Source organism: Bombus pascuorum, chromosome 1, assembly GCF_905332965.1.
Source record: "Bombus pascuorum chromosome 1, iyBomPasc1.1, whole genome shotgun sequence".
NCBI lineage: Eukaryota > Metazoa > Arthropoda > Insecta > Hymenoptera > Apidae > Bombus > Bombus pascuorum.
In genome coordinates, this window is record NC_083488.1 from 26,108,775 (window position 1) to 26,128,942 (window position 20,168).

General features: G+C 36.8%; 1 protein-coding gene across 20 annotated transcripts in view; it reads right to left on the reverse strand.

The window, feature by feature from the left end:
- Positions 1–20,168, reverse strand: part of LOC132914767 (neurobeachin) — a 425,174-nt gene that overhangs the window by 214,094 nt on the left and 190,912 nt on the right. The gene's annotated exons all lie outside the window — the stretch shown is intronic.

The window sequence follows — 20,168 nt, forward strand, 5'->3', positions numbered from 1 at the left end:
TAAGGAGTAAAATTTACATTGGAACTGTAACAACGATCATAAAGATTTGCTTCAGAATGCTTATCTTGCCTGTTCCTGAAATTAGCACTTTATACGCTCAATTTTACAATGTAGAACACTGAAGCTATCTTTCTACATACAATAGTATTTAGTAGGTTGTTTCTAGTTTATTCATCAATAATTAATTTCTCTTGCTTTGTGTAATTCTTTAACTTTTCCCATTTCAATTTTATAAAATTCCCATAGTAACAACTTCTCTTATTTTAAACCCAGCTCTCACAAAAATCAAATTGCGTACGAGATAATCTAAGAGGCAGTTAAAAGGCAAGAATTGACCAATCGATTATCCCCGTTTCGTAAAAAAGGAACCTTATCCTAGAGTAACTCTGTCAAGTCGAGCTATGTCTTCGGGTCTCAATAGGTCCGCACGCGATACTAATCTCAGACACAGCATAAGCGAGGTCAGAGGAATCGGTGGAGGTATATCACGGCCGTCGGTCGAATAGCCGCATTCCTCACGCAATTTCAGCTGACATATGTCGTGTAATCTTTATCAATGCAATTTGGCTGAGATTGACCGCACATCTTCATCAGGACCGGATGGATTCAGCGCCTGTTCATTGTACCAGTTTCGTGAGGCATATAACGAATAATGGTCCGAACGAGTAGGGGCCATCATCATCCACGTCGAACGATGTAGCGAATACGTCAAAATAAAATGGGGCATTCCGTTTTCATTAATAAAATGGCTCGCGAGATGCTTAGAGACGTCTCGCCTTTATTTGACAATGTTTTGTACCGGTTCGTTCGCGATCTTCTTCTTTTTTTCGTGCCTTTCTTTGTCTCGCAAGAAATCCAAGCGTGAGGTATTTTCAATAGTTCGTATCCGGGGACCTGACACGTTTATTTCCGATGAACAATCCCAGCCTGAACCATTTCGGATGCTATTCAGAGAAATTTGTATTTTGGAAATAAGAGACGTTCTTGAAGCGAAGGTTAGCAGAAGTTGCTAACCTGATTGTTACTGATCGTGCATGTTGGAAACAGTTGCGAGGACACTTTTGTTGCATGACCTCTCTTCATCAAATGAATATTCTCTTGTTCGTCGTAATAATATCAGTAAGCAAATTAAAATATTGCAAATTATGTATACAATGTATACACAATCCATAGCTATACAAACTAGACAACATTGTATGTTAATGAAAAAGTACCATATAAGTTAATTCATCACTAGTTTACTTTTTGCATTTACTATTTTCTTTCTGGGAATCATTCCTTTTTTTTAATATCATTAATAATCTCCTAAAAATGAAATCTATTTGTTTAAAATTAATTTTTCCTGTATCCTTTTAATTTCGTATTTAAGCAAGTTTCTAACGAAGGAATAATTTAATTAACAATTCAAATTCTCATCCCTTGTTTCACTTCCTTCAGCTACTCTGTTAACATATTTACTCGTGCACTTATACACCTCTATCTACATAAAATTGAAGAAAGTAAAGAGAGTTATAAAAGAAGAGACCTGATATACCTAAGTAAAAGGATGCAAAAATTTCAATTACCTCGGAAAGCCTTTTAACAGAAAGGAATTTCATCAAATTTTTGTACATATAAAACCCTTCTTCCTGCATACTAAAACAATTACTTTAAGTAACAGCCTATATACACAGGCTTTCTCTCTTTCTTGTTTGACATATTTCGCTTCGAAGACTCCGACCTTAAGCCTTTCAAACAAAATTGAGGTTAAATTTAACCTTCCCTCGCAATGTTCGTAGCTTATTCAGATTACTCGATCTATGAACCCGGAACCTTTCGTTTCTTGATCGTGTGTTTTATAAATTGAGACACCCGGACTATATGTTCTTCCACCCTGATCCCAATACTAAGATAGTTATTGTAGATAGATAGAAAATCTTCGATCACATCTTTTTGTGTACCGTGGAATTTATCTCGCATACCGTCATACTCGATAGAATCTGAACAACTAAAAGAATAGGGGTCAGCTATGCCCCTATATAGGATTACTTTTTAAAAATAGCTCCATTCCGCTTCATCTTTTAAATTATATAATTTTAACTCTAGTTGTAAACTATTTCGTTGCATATTTTGTCACAGTTATTTTATTCTTTGAGTTATACAATTTTATCTATAATTCTATATATATTATATGACAAATGATTATATTCTCCTGTCACTTATCGAATTATTTACATATTTCATTACGGATTATTTAAAAGTAATTAAATTTGCATGAAGGGGACTGATGGTTTTGGAAATACGACAGCGCAGCTAAAACAAACTCGAGCTTTAATAATTTATACCATATTTTCGCAATGAACAAATGTTACATGCAAATACTCGTATTAATTAATATCCTATAATCTCGTCACATTAATAATTTCATTATCTCTACAAATCTGACTACTTCCAAACAAATATCAAGTCTCAAACTAACGTGAAAATACATTTTAAAGCCAGGTGTGCAGACCACATTCGCACGCAACGCTCACAAGTTCGCTGTCCAGATTCGCATGTTCGTTAAAACAATGCACATCTTTCGAATATTCGTAGTATACCTTGGAAGCATTAGACCTGCTACGCTTGAGCGCTACGTTTCATAAATTAGAGACCGAAACTCTGTAATTTAATATAAAACTATGAAACCGTGAAAATCTAATCTAATCTTTCTCGCATAATTAATTCGACCAGTTAAATCCTCGAAATGAATCGCTATCCAGAGAGAAGTGTCATTTTTATGCACTTAGAAAAACGATGGTAGTGTTTCAAGTGATGAAAGACACAGTTCCAGGTTCCAGCACGCTAAGAAAATAAACGTTCATTGCGCGGGATGTTTACGTGCACTCACAAAGTATCATCATTAACAGAGGCCGCGTACAGGTGGGTAAATACGCTCAAGAAAACACAAACAAACGTTCTCATAGGGACCAACATGCCCGAATAATTTTGCATGTCCGTACCGCTGCGAACGTTTTCGTTTAACCACGGTAGAATTCAATCACACGCTCCAAAAATTCTCCAGATATCCTAGTAAACGAAAAAGAACGTTATCCTGTGAATTAGAAGGAAGAATCAATAATCTTTTAAGAATCAATGGTTTCAGCACAACGCAACTACGTTAGTACTTGATACTAAAATAGTGCTATATAAAATAATGATGATACTAAAGGAAATAAAGATCCATTTTTACTTATAATACTTGAAGATAACATAGATTATGGTGAAATACTGAAATTTGCTTTCCTTTTACAGGAATCGTTGAAAAGTTGAAAGAGTTATTGGAGAATCGAGTCTTAAGAAAATTGGCAATTAATATACTGTTACAAGATTTCGACAGCCATAGAGTGAAACGTCAGAGCTAACGTATATCGTAAGAGGAAATTAAAAAAGTTAGTACTTCTTATCGATATACAAAATATATCTATACGCTACTAGTTATAACTATTAGACTTAATTCGTCAAATTGAAATTTTCTAGGCATTTTATTACTGTTCTGTAATAATATTATTGTTAAATATATTTTCATATCTAATGTATCATGTTATCACATCACGCTATAATTTTATAATCACATCAAACTTCTATTTTTCGTTCTATAATATAATTCACGTATCCATAAAATTGAAAGCTAATTGAATTAATCCATGAACTGGTGAGGCATTAAATGGAAGCAGGGGCTTGTTATCAGCCATTTGGGCGCGTTTTCACGAAGCGGATCACGTGGCGCCAAAAGTCGAAATGCACACTTATTAACGGGCGACCGCGCCGGGTTCCGGCAGTGCGGATATGTTTGCGGGCTGCATCCTGCCGCGGACATATTCTCCGCATAACAAATAACTGCCATTACGCGTTTATCAACCGGCTGCACGCAGGTTAATAATGCACGTCGTTATAATATGCGGCCAGCATGAACGCAATTACCCGTCGGATACCTGTAGTAATATTAAAATTCGAAAGGTCCTTTGTCGCGTTGAAAAAGAACAAGCCATCGATGCTAAAACTATGAAAAATCATCTCTGATTAGAACGCGTTTATGAAGAGATCGCAGAGGTTTAGATGATATAGGATTGATAATATACGTGGATGAAATTAATATACAATGTGTGGATTAGATATTTGGAATTTGTTCATATTTTATTCATTTTATTAATATCTATTGACATTAAGTTAGGAACAAATTTGTCGAAGGAAAGGCATTTCCATACCCATTCAAATACATCCTCAAATCCATTCGTATTTTAATACTTTATTTAATAACACCGATATTAATTTTGTAGGCAATAGATTTTATGAACCATGGAAGTCAATTCCGTGAGAATATAGCTCTTTTTAAAAAGTAATAACGTTTCATGCGCATAATGGCGGAAGGGTTTATATTTTGTAACTGTATAAAAATTCCATCTTCTATGCATGTATTTCAAAGATAATATCTATTTAATTTTGTATCGCAAATGCAGCTATATAGAAGCTGTTATTAAAACTACTACATTATAAACGAAGCCAAAGAGCTTTCATGAAAATAACGAAACATTTCGTTACTTACATCATGAATAAAAAATGAAGCTGTTACAGCAAAAAATTCTACATCTCGAAGAGTAAAGTGTAAATAAAAGTGTCTAACAAAAGTTAACCAACGCGTGACAAAAATACAAACTTGGAAACGAGAAAAGATATTTCACATTTAAGCTTACGATTACTACTAAAGACAGTCGAGGGAAGAAAGCAACCGTTGCTCGAAAAAATCGTAATGTATATGAATTAAGTCCACCCCAAAAGTTAAATCCTCAGACCGAGTTTCCTATAGATGACCTAAGGAACGAGAGAAATGGCGCGCTACGAGGGTTACAACGACATCGTTATACCTCCGGGTTACTTATCAGTGTTTATTTCCTCGGAAAAAAACCCCATGAAAATATCGTACCTTTTTATAGCTCTTTCCATCCCAAACAAAGTAACAATCTTGGTTTTCTCTCACACCAAGACAGATTTAACTTTTTGCTCATCACGAAAGAGAAGAATGTATACAGTTTATCTAATGTTGATAGGTCAAATATTGGATTTTACCTAAAATGTTCAATTCTGTTTATCCATTCAATAAAACTACCATTTATCATTTATTTATCAAAAGATTGACCGAGGGACCTTAAATTTTACAAATTTACAAGAGATATTATAAGAAAATGTAACACTTGCCAATGTTTCTGTTCACCACTGTATTTTCTTTCAGCCACCTGGAATCAAATTATCGTAGCGAAATTCCTAGTATTCGACTATTCCAGTTACCATAATCCCCCATTTACCCGATACCAAAAGCGTCCGAAACATGCAGAGGTTCAACCCTACCGCGCGCCACGTTCGAAAATGATATTAACCGGAAGAACGCGCGACTCAATTCCAAAACGTTCACTAATGAACGCATATTTCATTGTGCATTAATAATCGCGGGTGGCCATGTGATATTTGCGATCGGAGAGCTCGTCTGGTTATTGTACGCGCCGCCTCCCGTAATTAAGTCTGGCCCCCAGACACAGAAATCTACGCAGAGCTCCCATTGCGGCGCCACGACCATGTCGTCCGCCAATCCCATCGATGATGCGACTCTTTCGTTCGACCTAGTTTCTCTCGTTGAAGCCGCATTTACAATAATCACTGCGACTCCGAGCAGCCACAATTTTCCACGAGATGAACGAGAGACGGTTAAACTCACCGCGCGAAGAAGCCACGAAACGGGCGAGAACAATGGATCGACAGGGCCGAATCGCGAAATTGGGTCGTTACGGCCACTGAGATTTAACCAGCTACGATTTAGGGTGCGACAAAGGCGCCTTTGTTTGATGGTGGATGTGCAAGTGGGAAGGAAACTTTAGATTTTTTAGTGACATCGCATTTCGAGAGATTCGAAATTTGAAAGTTCAAAAATGCAAAGAATGCAGTTGATATAAGCTATAATGTTTAACAGATAAAACAATTTTCTAAGTTTCAGTTTTTCAATTACATAAAAGATACATGGGAAATATGAATTTATATAAATATCACTGGTTTAGCATTCTAAGTTTCTATATGTACGATATTTACGAGAAATAAACCAAAGAGTAAAAATGTATGAAATGTATGTAATACACTTTTCTATAAGGGGATAGTCATGGCTATTATTATGTCCACAAGAGTATGATTACATGTGCATATGCATATATAGATATGTACATCTCTCTCTCTCTCTCTCTCTCTCTCTCTCTCTCTCTCTCTCTAATGAATGAAGTTTCTAACAGGCAGATTTAATTAATCAATTAATTGGCATTCAAATGGCACCATTACCTCGTTAATCTTCATTAATGCTATATCTTCATATCGTATAAATACTACCGTTCTCGCACACGTGATTTTCGTTTGAATCAACATGAGTGAAATGCGCTTAATAAATCCACTAATCAATAACGAGACTCGTGTACCAAGTAATCTTCGTAGTACTCTGATCCAAGGTTTGTGTATCAACTACATATATTTGCATACAGGATATTATTAATATTATCCTTTGGATCTAATAAATCCAGTTAATCAATATAGATCGAGCTAATTATCAGAGAATTTCTCGTCTAAAGATGGAAAAAGTTTGAATCTAAAGATTTCATTCACCGCCTCTACCAGTTATTGCCTGGAAACTTCTCCATCATCACGTAGGATCAACAAGTTTCGCTTTGAAAAAGTAATTAGTAGGTGATGGTAGTATTTTTCATCAAATCGTAGCGGATTTATCCGTACCGAGCATAGAACCGCCGCAGAATCTCGCAAAATTTGGTCAAAATATTCTCAGAGTCGGACATTCGAGCGGCCTACTTGATAATCCGGAGATTAATAACGCGGTGGTTCCCGCGGTTTGTTTGCGTCCGCGAAGATGAAAAGCACTCGCTGCGAGTGGCAGCCGACCGCGAGAGGGCAACGACTCGCTCGGAAACGAGCGTGTTCTCCCGAGAACCGAGAGAACGTTACACGAAACCGCTTTCGAGATGAAAAATCATCGGTCCAGCTTCACGGGCGCACCGAACTTTTTTCTCCGTTGAAACGAATAAATCTGCGGTGTATCTCCACGAGAATGGTAAAAGGAATTTCCCATAGAAGCGAAATATGCGAGCTTCATTCGATTAGTTTGCTGCCGTGAATTCACTCTTTTTCTCTCTATCGACTTTCTTCTTGCTCGATTTGTAGTCCGTCATATCAAAGTATTCGATACACGAATATTAGAAATATCTATGTTACGTTCGTACATCTCTGTAGTTAGTAAAAATGCAAAAGAAATTTTTATATAACAATTGGTGGGCTTAATGTCGGAAATTTAACGAAATATTGGAATTATGTTTTATATTTTCATTTATAGAAATCTTTTCTTTCTTTCCTTTCAATGGGACCGTTATTCCTCTTTTCTTCATTACTTCTATTATTGCCATTAGAATTCCTTTTTTGCAATTTTGATCAAGGTTCTTTCAAACTGCTGTACATAAAGTCTGTATGAATCTATGTATGAGGACACCATCTACATATGTATATTGAGATTTATACGGAAGCTAATGCAATAGTATTATACGAATTAATTTACCAAATACCAGAGCTATTCAGAAACAATGGATAGGAAAGTGGAAATGTATCATAAATTGCAGATAACGAATATAGTCGACTAATTTCCAACAAAATTGTTGTTGCGTGACGCTATTACTCACTCGCAAAGGCTTAATCAGGTTTGCGCAAAGGTTTATCAGCCAATCGATTGTTTCAGTGGTGAATTTGAATGTGTTACGAGGATTTATTGAATTCGTATATCGAGGTTCTCCATTGTTCAATTTTAATAATAAAATTAGGTCACAACATGGAATTTCTTCTTTAATTTTTAATTAAGAATTTTTTCATAACTCTGTAATATCACGTATTATTAAATCAATGGTACAAGCGGAGTAAGAACGATTACGTGTGAAAAGAAGTTTTTGTAATTTTTTCTCAGCTTTCACGGGCATTTTTTTCAGTAATCGAGCTTACCGACCAATTGCGTCAAACTCTGAAATTATTAAAACTACGTAATCTAGAAGTTCGTGATTTTCAAACTTATAACTTCGTTAAATGTTATTACGTTGTGACGGCTCGCGTCAACTCGTGGAAATTTTACAGCAACATGACGCGGGTTATATGAATAAGCGTGAATGAAAATTTCAAGAGGTCAGATTTAAAGGAGAGAATTATTCCAAGAAAGATAAATTACTATTATTCGCGTAGAATTTTTTACTTTATGAGTCTTCATCCTTCACTTAGAAAAGAAAAGATATGAAGAAGCAATTTTTCTAAAAAACTACTGATGGTTATAAGAAGAAAACGAACTATCGATTGATAAATTATTTATCGAAATTAGAAATTACACAAATCTGACATTTCGAAATAATGTATATAGATTGAAGTAATTATTATGAGATATTAGACAATTATTCACAATAAAAAAGGAGACAATAAGACGTAGCAAAGTTACAAAAAAAAAAAAAAAGATGACAAAGCGTTTATACCTAAATCCTCATTCAGTTCAGTCAATTTACCCGAATTTAAACAGCAATTCTCCCTACTTAATCCTCTTTATACTCGAACTGTCCCGTTAAAAAGGATAGCCGCCTTTTTCATTCTAAACACCGATTCACTCTAAAAACAGCGGACCCAACCACCCTACAAATTTAATAACCGCTTCATAAATCCCCTAAGAAGAGATTCAGATTGAAGGCGTTTCCGGGTTGCAGGTTAAAAATTATTAAAAGTTAAATCTCGCGAGGCAATTTCCATCGCGTGTCTCCTCGACGGATCTTGCTTTTGCTTAAATGGGCGGGGGCGAAAAAGCGTGAAACGCGTTCGGCACTGAAGAAGCCGATACGGTTCGTCGAGCGTCAAAAGCTTAGGGACCTAGATTCAGATCTGTCGAGGCGTTTGCGTTTTCCACGATCGGTGAATTCACTAAAAGCAATGAGCACTCGATTCGCACTTGCACGTGCTGAAATTAAGACGCGCACCTTTCATCCCTCTTAATCTCTTCCGTCGCTCTACGCTTCCGTCAGCTGCGCGACCATAGTTCTACATCGCGAGTCGAACTTTGATTACTGCTCGTGCATCTGCTTTAAGTGCGCGATCGAACTTGCCTCCAATTAAAAATCAAACTTCTTAGATGATCTAGCATTTGAAATTTACACGGGCGAATTTCAACGTTCTAAGCTGTTGTTGAGATATGTCTGGTGACACGATTCGTCGAGCAAGCTTGTGGAACGCTGACCGACTATACGATCGACACTGCGCTGTTACTTTGTTTCTTTTTTTATCGGCGCGTTTATTATTGTACGTATGAGAACTGACGACACGACGATGCGTGAAGATGTTGAGCAGGTTCGTTAGTTGGTTTAATTTCTGTGTCGTTTTATAACGAAACAAATTAATTGCCATGTACATGAAGATTCAAAGGACATTACATTTATCATCTATTTACTTATATGCAACGCTCGTAATTTAACTGCAATCACATTGAAATGATGGTTTCAATTGGTTAGATTTGGAAGCAAGAGGTGTTTCAAGACTTTTTAGTCGAGAATGTAACAAAGTGCTTAACATAATCTGTCCATGGCACACTTGGTGATAGACGGATTCTCGACGGAACGCGAGCAGATAGCATTCCAAAGCTGCGAACAAGCCGGATTGAAAGCATCGCGGAATTCGAACAGGCTTTGAATACATAAGTGGCCAGCCACCAAGAGCCGGCCGTGTTTATTGGCAGCGGATCGGTGTTTGCGCATCCGCTAAATGAAACCGTGGATGTCGTTCGTCGTCGTTTACCCAGTAAAAACAACGCCACGCTCCTGAACTGCATTCACGGTGTCTGAAATTTCGACGTTCATTTCTATTTGCCTTGCACCGACGACCTCACGATTCAACCACGTTTTCATTCATGCCGGTCGATCGATTTTTAAGCAGTCTCGCTGCGACTTGGAAATTTTGAATTCAAAATGGAACGAGTAAACCACATAGTGCCATGCAAACGCGTTTGGTCAGACAAATTTTATACGAGTGGAGATGATTGAAGAGATTTTAATTAATACTGCAATGACAAGGAATTAGTACGAGAATACCATACATTAGTTTCCTACATAGGTAGAACTGGAGGAAGATTAATGAAAATAAAAAGGAAGTCATTGCATAAATAAGACGTATAAATACATCATGATGGAGCATATTTCTCAAGAAAGTAAAGGAGTGCATATGTCGTGATTACGCTACGGATACTTATGGAAATTCAAATGGAATCTAACCAGAAATTTGTTTTACGCAGTAAATATTATAACGAGTACTGTACTTAGGATGCTTTACATATTTTTACATATTATATGCATTTAATGTATTTAAATTTTTCAGAAACGCATAAAACTCCGTAGCTTAATCACGACAGTAATATAAGCTTATGATATATCAGACAAATGTGAAGTTAAGATCATTCTATGGAGAGAATTCGGTGTTATGAGAAATGTTTTCATTTTCTGCGATTGCATCGTTATAATTAATCGTATATTATTCCTATCAATTGATATTTTTTGCTAAATTTTATAATAACTTATTACATGTATTACAGTATTTCTACCCAAAGCGAAAGCGTATCTTTCAAAGCTATTGCGTTATATTTCGTCATTTTTCTTTCTTCTCTGTGGTACAGACAACAAAGATTTCAAGGTATGTACTCAAACATTGTATCATAGAAGTCAAAGATCTTATACTATTTAAAATGACTGTGATGTTTGAAAAGCAAAGATCCGTGAGTTGCGTATGTGAGTCAAACATGGCTAAAGGGCAGCGAAGGGTTTTTGTGCAGATGTTCGTATTTGTGCTAGTACGTGTAAAGATTCGAGTATCCTGAGGGCGGTCAGCATGCTCTGACAGAGGAGTTTAAAGTAGCGTTCAAGCGAGTATGGTAAACAATGGAAGAAAACCAGAGAAAAAGAAAGAGACTTTTGTAGTACCAACGTATGCGTTTATACAGGCTGTCTCAGTTCCTTTCCGCCAAATGTTATCGGTATATCCCATAGGTCAAAATAAAAAAAATATCATACAAACATATGTCGCTGGAAGCATTGTTAAAGAGTTATAGCAAACAAACGAACTAAGTGATAACGAACAACGTATGACCGGAAATAACAGGGACGCTTTGCTGATAGAACACGATTGAAGATTTGGAGGAAGGTCAATAAAAATTTCAAGTTTCAAAATTACAAAGTTTGAAAATTAAACAAATTGAATGTTCAGAAACTTGAAGAATTTGCAAGAATTGTAGTCAAGAGCAACATTCCACAATACAGAAGAAGCGAGGAAAAATCTCGAAACGCAGCATAAATAGACCACAAATCCATCATCGTGGACACAGTGACACAGATCGTGATCTGAACAGCCATCGTTTCATTAATCTCGGGCACACACAAAGAAGTTAACACGACTGGGATTCAAATCGTTCGATCAAATTCTTCTCTTACTATCCTCGACAAATACACCGTGAAATATTCGGTTTATCGAGCACACACGGCTTCCGACATTCGGACAAGATATGTGATACACGAAAGTCAGGCAATGCAAGAGCGGAAAAGGAAAGAGAGTAGAGAAAGAACGTTTGACCTATATGCAGCTACGTTATTAAATTATATATTGAATATCGAACAGGCTATCGAACCCGCGTATATTTCTTCGTGAGTTGGCTCTATCCACTGCTAGCCGAGGATACCAGTTCGAATCGAGTCATCGGTACGCTCGACACGTAATCCATAAAAAGACTTCAATAGCGAAAAGTCTCGATCAATTACGTGTAAGTAGAGGTTGGGACTAGTCACGCGAAAAACGCTTCAGTAATTACGATATTTACAAAATATCAAAGTTACCAACCAACCAGATGTTTTCTTCCTCTTTAGCCGAAGCTTTCCCGGACTTGAGACGGTTTAAGCTTCTTGCTTCGCGACAGGGAGAAGCTTCACGCGGTAAGCTTTGCTCTTTTCAACGAGACGACAGTGCTCCAGCGCATTACCAATGGCACTGTGGTTGGAAAGTAATTCTTTCTAGAAATCTGTGAAAAATATTATTTATTTCTTATTGTAGCTATTCGTCTTCACTCTCTACTTCCATTCATTCTAACACTAGAGCAACTAAACTCACGGGTTTGAGATACTTTGTTTTCGGAAAAGACAACCTGTAACTATTGTGTTTAATTAGGAATTTTTTCCGGAGTAGCAAGAGGATTTTCAAAAAGCCGATTATAGTCCGTATAAACTCATAAACCTATTCATCTAGAAGAGTGGAGTTTTCTAACAATGCATAAACCCTCCGTCATACCTATGATGAGAAAATCATATAGGTCACTGAGCTAGAAAATTTGCTTTTCGTCACTCTTGGGTGCCAAGGACTCGAGTCTCAGTTTCATTCCTGGCGCGTTACGTCAAAATACAGTGGCGGATGATTTCAAGTGGTTTTATCAGCCTCCGGTATTGGAAACCTTGATTAAATTTTCATTCTCCTCCGTTCATGACTTTTTTCTACAATAAATATAGTGCGAATGCTATAATACGTACAATGATGTGCCAATACTTTTCATAGCTATTGTACACGTATCTCCTTTTAACGTTCCAACAAAACTCCCAACTAATACTCCTTTAAATCGCAACATTTATGACAACCGACACACCGAGCAACGAATTAAGTCATTTCTACGATAATCAAACTTCGTTGGAGAGCGTCGAGCCGATAAATACAGAAAAATACGATAAAATTTTTTCGTGACACGCAAACGTATCGCCATTTAAAATACAATTATTACACTGCTGCATTACCGAACTCCTGAAACGGTTTGCACGCACGAGGTACTGTAGGTACGAAACCACCTGTACCGCTCGCGGAAAGCTATGCATATAAATCTATTATTACGAGAACGCCCCGCAGAGGATACGAGCATGCAAGACAGAGAGACAGAGGAAGTAACAGGGAGAAAGATAGACTAGCGGAACACCTGGAACGAGGTCAAGCCTCGAAGACACGAGAGCGTATTCTCTCCGAGACACGAACGGCTGTCGCAGATGCGCACATCCGACCGGGATCGGGAAATAACGTCTCTTTGGCCGCATACGGGATAGTAGCAGACTATCTCCCCTGTCTCCCTCGCTCTCGAAGAGGCTAAAATATCGGTGAAGTTTCGTCACCGACAGTGGTTCTATCCCCTTCTCAAAGAAAGAGCCGACCGCGAGACCGCTAGAGCGCTACAAAGGCAGACTCCTTTAATTATCTTGAACGGACACCTCACAGAGTTACCCTCGCGATCACGTAATTAACGTTCTTCGATCGTCGGACCAGAGAGATTTTCATCTTGTAGGAGCTTCGTTGTGGTCCTCTTTCTTTCGTTCGATTTATGAGTTCGTGAATTTATGAGGGTACATCCTAGGGTGAAGTTGAAGCAATTTGCGAGCTGGAAATTGGAGATTGGGTGTGATTTTGATTAATTTTTGAGTGATACTGCGAGATCATGAAATATGATGTCCAGGTGGAATTGGGACGTTTCCAAACTTTTAGTCGCTATTGTAGTTCAACAATTCCTCATAAAATATGACCTATGACGAATCTCTGTTTCTTACAAAGAATAGAGAAAGGAGATAATCCTCATTTGCTAAAGAGAATTTTCTATCGCTTCTCTCCGCCCCATTAGAGATTCAACTTATCACTCTTCCTGACCATTATTTCTTAAACTTCCGACTATTTAAAAATCACTTAAGTTCATATATCTACACTGAAACATTTGACTTTTATCTCCTTTGGTAAACGTCTGCTATAAAATTCGCAAGCTACCGTTTTAACAAAAATCGAGAAATACAAAACAGAAATTTAGCGGAAATAACGAAAAGGCACACTCCATGTTTGAGATTAAAATTAATTACAAATGAAGGAAAAATGTATCCATCCTAAAAATCCTCAAAATATATTGCAAATTTCGAGTAAACAAAAAAATTGCCATTAAAATGCAGAGTCCTTTATAACATCCCCAAAACGAGTATCAATCCACGTGCGATCAACCCCAACAGTAACATCATCGTCGCTATCCCTTTAGCACGGATATGCTTGCGTTGTCACGCGTAGTAATCCGCGATATCGGATGATTAAATTTCCATGAAACGCGAATTTGATTTTCCAAATGTAAATAGGTGGAAGGGGTTGGATGAGGGTAGTCGACCGCGATTTTGAAGGGACGCTCGATAGGATGGGCCGTATATTTTCGAGCGGCTCGAAATTTTAAATAAACAACGAGCGAGCATGCGAAACTGGGGATTTTCCCGTGAGTGATTCGATTTTCCTGCGGAAAAACGGGCTACACTGTCGTTCGATAATAGCCGTGTGAATTATTTCTTGATACCCGCACGGAGGGATACGCTTTATCTCCGCGGAGGTTTACGTCGAAGTTCCACGATTGTTTCCCTTAATTCCGTTTCGCCTAATCCGGTTTCCAATTCAAACTTTATTAAGGAGAAAATTGAGGGAATAGGATGACCGTCATGTTATTACGTTTCCTATAATCGTGTAGAAGATAATTTCGTCTCTAGAGAATAACTGCGTAAGCATAGCAGCAAATTTCAAACAAAAATTCGCAGACGTCAGTATTTCAAAAACCATCTCACAGTTCATCCATCTTGCATCCAGATGAACGTTAATACCTCTTCGACGTTAAACCACGAAACCACCTGCAGTCGACCCTTTAACGGGAACTTTATTAATACGAACTTGCACGTAACAGAGTGATGAGAGAGAGAGAGAAAGAGGGCAAGAGCTGCGACGGAAGGATTTCAAGAAAAATTTACTTTACGATATTAGAACTTCGGTTCGGTGGAAACTTCATAACTCAATATTGCGGGCGGACTCCCTTGATTGACGAGAGATACTCGTTTGGAAAGTCTACGATCAGATATAATTTAACGCATTTAGTGCATTTTGGATTATCGGTGATCCATAATTATCGATAAACTCTCCATAAATAAGCAAAGTTACGTTTATAAAATTTTTCAAAATTTGTTCATAAAACTACGTAGTAATAAATATCTATGAGGAAATGATACTGTGTATGAATGTACATGAAATTTAACGCCAAAGATTAGGACGTTTTCGTACAATTGACTAATATTATTAGCGAAATTTTACAAATCGCGAATTATAAGAAATCAAGTCCTATAAATTCTTTTACGTAACAGTAGCAAGTTTGGTAACAAAAGAAATCAAATTTTACAAATTATTAATTTGTAACTTGTCGATTTAGTAACATTATTAGTTAGTAAATTATTACGTACGAATCTTATTGTCCTCTTTGTGTGTTAATTTTCCCTCAGCTTTCATTTTAACATAAAAGCTTAATAATGTCATCGATTATAAACGCGATAATTTTTCCCCAACACAAAATGTTTTGCCATCAAAATACAGGTTCGACTTTCGCTGCATCATCTCAAACCTCCATTGAGACTCGCATCCGACCCTCGTTACGTCACCACGCCAATAACTTTGATCGTCAAACGAGCTCGCCGGGGTAAGTGGTTTTTTCTTGATAGGGGGCCATCGCGATTCGTTCGTTTCAGCCGGCCGTAGCCTACGGCCAGAACGGATAAAAATTCATAGGCAGCCTCCTCTCGTCGAGATGTTATCGTCACCTTCGTCGCACCCTTCGTCACGGCCGCGCGAAGGAAACGAAGAATGCCAGCCACTCGACCGAGGAGGAACGCGACCATCGTCAACGACGTCGCTCATGGATAGACTACAAAATACATGTACCGCGGCTATATGTTTAAAGGCCCTCGATGAAAACACCGGAGATTCTTCCGAGGAAGCTTCACCGTCGTGTTAAGCCAGGTCTCGTGATAAATGGAACTTTGAGATTAGGTTTTTCAGGAACTGAAGAGCGAAGATCGAATGGATTCTTACAGAGTTCTTTATTTTCATTATTTAGCAATTCTAGTCGAGTGTTTTCGCAATTATAGATATAGGATTGTTAATTTGATATCAGATTAATTGAATTAATTTTCAACATATAGTATCGGTTATGAGAATTAGAATATCTATCGGTATTTGGTACAAATCAAACGCGTTTCACGACTATCGTCATTTTGAGATGTTTTCTCATTCGCATCATACGTCTTGATACGTCTTTCTCATGAAGAACATCGAGTTATTTTGATAGCAATTGCGCAGAATCAAGCGAAAAAATTTATTTCACACTTTTGATTTATTTTTGCATAAAGAATTAGTTCCTGTTCACTTGCATCCGATTACACGCCCTTATATGCATAACGGGTAATCAGTACCTTACGCGCGTTACATTATAATTAATTATATGAAATAGTTCAAATGTGTACATTCTTTCATATTTATTGCAACGACCATCTAGGAAAGATATAGTGAATAACGTCAACCAAGAAGTAACGTGTAATTTTGAAGGACCAACATATATATTTATCATAATTGCACGAGAAAGTAATGAAAAGCCGTGAAAAAGCCAAGAAGTGTGCAATCAGACTTTAAAGCGTTGCAAAGTGAGAATCGAAAAGTTAACGAGTTAGAACCAGAGGGTCGAAGAAAGTGTTTAAAAATCGTGTCCCTCTTTACGTCTCTCGTCCGTGTCAGCCTTTTAAGAGAAATTTGCTATGATATGTTTGACTTAATGCTAAAAACTTCTCAGCTGTAATATCCATATTTCAAGCTTCCATTGAGCGTTCTTGTTTCCACAAAGATTTAATTTCCACCTTAAGATCCCAGGTATAGATCAGATAAGTTTTTGATTATGATGAAGAATATTTTAACATGCAACATTTTTTATTTTGTTTCGAAATTTAATAAAATTATTTAAATTTATATTATTGTTGACTACACAAAATATAGAATTATAGATTCGTGCGTATATATAATCATCACTGTTCGATCGAAATCAAACAATTTAGAAAATTAACAGAGAATAATATTGGCAACATTACAATTCTCGAAATTTATGTGGATATTATTGTAACGTTGACTGATGATCGATATCTAATTTCCATTTGTAATATATCCAAGTAATAATCATTATCGACTTCAATTAAACCGTTCGTGATATAACTACAGCCGTTGATTATAGGTAAAATTACAACTGGTTAATAGTAAAAATATAGAATGTTGAATGCATTTTTAAGGACTATAAAATATCTATAAACTAATACACTTAAATTTATAATGACTATATAATAATATATAATTTATGATGAGTAGATGATTAATCAGTAATTTAACTAAACGGTAATATTAGACAGTGAGACTTTCTAAAAATCAACTAAGTGGCAATGAATCTTTAGGAAAATTTAAATTTCTAATACATGACTGACTACCTATGCTATGCAAAAATTAACGTGTGCCATAACGTTATAATAAAATTAAATTTCTAGATCATTTAATATATTACCCATTACTGTTATAATGACAATTTCCACAATTCTATACTTCAATAATTAAATTGATCCGTGTACAAACATGGATATGCTTTTAGTCGGTCAACGATATGTTAGTTATCAACCATAAAATCTACCTTTTCTAGAAAGTACTAAGAAATAACATTATAAATTCGACAAAATCACTTAACATAACCAACAGTTAATTCCCTTCGTCATTCGGATCGATTTTTCATTCGCCGTTCATTATACAAGTCATCGAACTCGACAAACAACTTTCAAATTTAACAAAAATACCAACGAGCAATTAACTGCAAATCCATTCACCCGCGAGTGTTCTAACCGTTTATCGCGAGCGAAAATAATTGCCGCGAGAGCAAACGAAAGAACGCGAGAATCGGCGCACGGTTTCCGGAACCAGGGATTCCCAGGAGAAGCCTGGTTCTGGTCCGTTATCCGATGAAATTAGTTCGGCTAGCTTTCGGTCGAGAATTATTCCGCGCAAAAGATCGCGCGCAATTTGCATCGGAGCGAAGCGATTAAAATTCTTTGACCCAGTTGGTTCTGGGATCGGAGACAGGAAGCGCAAATAGAAAATTTCTTTCGTAGAGAAAAGGAAACACTGGAATGGCATCAAGTTCAATATGTACTCACAAATTCAAGTCTAGTACGAAAGTTCCACTTTGGAAGATTTGATTACTACTCATAAGAATTTATGTTTCACCTCTTCAATTGAGGAGCTGTTGGAAAAATGGAAATTATACAGTGGCTTATGAAAATATTGGAACACGTAGCATAATGTTTACGCATATATTATACGTATTATATAAATCACTTTGAAATTTTATTAGCAGTGTAACCAGTAGACCGCGAATATTTATGCGATTTCATATTTTTATGAATATAACTAAAAAACTGGAATCGAAATAGGAATTTGTTCCATGTGAATATTTCATATATTTCAAATGCATAAAAATTTCCAGTCTAATAATGAGACACGACTACCATCTACATGACTATCTGCAGGAGATACGAAGTAAGTGCGTGTTTAATTCCATCGCTAGTGCCCAGATTCTTCTCTTTTCACTCTGGATCTCCTTATCCCTATCGAACGTCGTTCCCACGACTTTCCCGAATAATTCTGTGCACCACCGAATTCTCATTATCGACGACTTGACGTCGGCGATTTGTTCGAGTGGTTTGCACGTTGACGATAGGAAAACGATGCGTTTTTCGTGGATATCAATCGCGAGTTCTCGAGGTTCGATTTGTCTCCATTTTGGGGACAATTGGTTTTGTCAACGAAAAGAAGCTCGCCCGTACATTATCCTCGCGTAAGAAGCAAGTAGAGGTAAGTCGTTTCGAGATATCAAACGCTGGGAGAGAAGACCTTCAAAGGGCAGGAGATTGAAGTGTCTCGCAAACGTAAAGTCCGGTCGATCTTTGTAGAGTACGAAGAAGAGGATTCGCCTTTGTCGGCGAATGTGTGCACACGTTCCGTGCGAAACAGTGCATCGAGGCATCCTTTGAGGGTGTATTAGATCGAGGACGTTTTTGGGGTTCGTTCAGACCGGGTGCTGTTTCGTTCGATTGAATTTAACCGGCCGAGCGTGATGTTATGTGCATCCTAGTGCGATACGCTTGAGTTTGGTAGTAGTGTTTGAAAATAAGGAGCACGATTACATATTGGAAGTCGTTGAACGCTGTTATGAGACTTCGAGCAGCAATTTCGGAAGTCTGCTTCTGCAGAGAGAAGAGGTTTTGGTATGGTGCTCTGCAGATTTTTGAAGTTCAATTTGGAACGCATTGAAAGTCAAGTTTGAAATGTATAGTGTTTTACGTAGTATTTGCTGTGTCCTTTTTCAGGACCATGTACAATATTATGATAGGCTTAGATACCGTCCATCTTTCTGTAGATTCCCAAAATTATTAACGATTTTAGGTAATAAATGCTAAATCGTATAAGATAAAAAAACACTCGATCAATGGGATACTAGGAAATAATATCAAATCTAATAAAATTTTGAAAATCACAAGGATGTAATAAAAGTGAGTAAACTTTATAAAATGAAAGAGGAGTGTCAACCAATTCAGGAAAGCAATAATATCCTACTATATGAAACAGATACAGATTCTGTTAAAACAGAGATACAAACTAAAGCCTCTTTGAACGAACCAAAATTTAATCCTACTTTCCAGTAGCAAAGTATTGGAAACTCTCTTCGAATCAAAGTATACATATACATATATAACGTAAATCATATACCGTTACTAATAACTACCAGTGAGAGTATACAAATTTTGGCCAATACTTCCATATGTATAAACTCCTATATACACTTTTAGATTAAATTCAAGTTTCACTAATACAGTCACGACAGTCATCTTTCGTTACAGTGATAATGGAATTTCAAAATGTCTTATATAACACATACAATACATATATAAACGTTTTCAATGATAAACATTTTCTTGAGCCACTTTATTTGAACCTATAATTAGTTAGTATGCAAACGATATGATAAATTGAATGGTGTACCAATACTTATCGTAGCCATTGTGTATATTGTTATTCAAATATCACTGTTTGCATAAATGTTGGAAGTTTCTGACTTTGAATAACTTTTAATTAATTCAAGTTGTGTCAAAAATAAACAACTATATATCTAT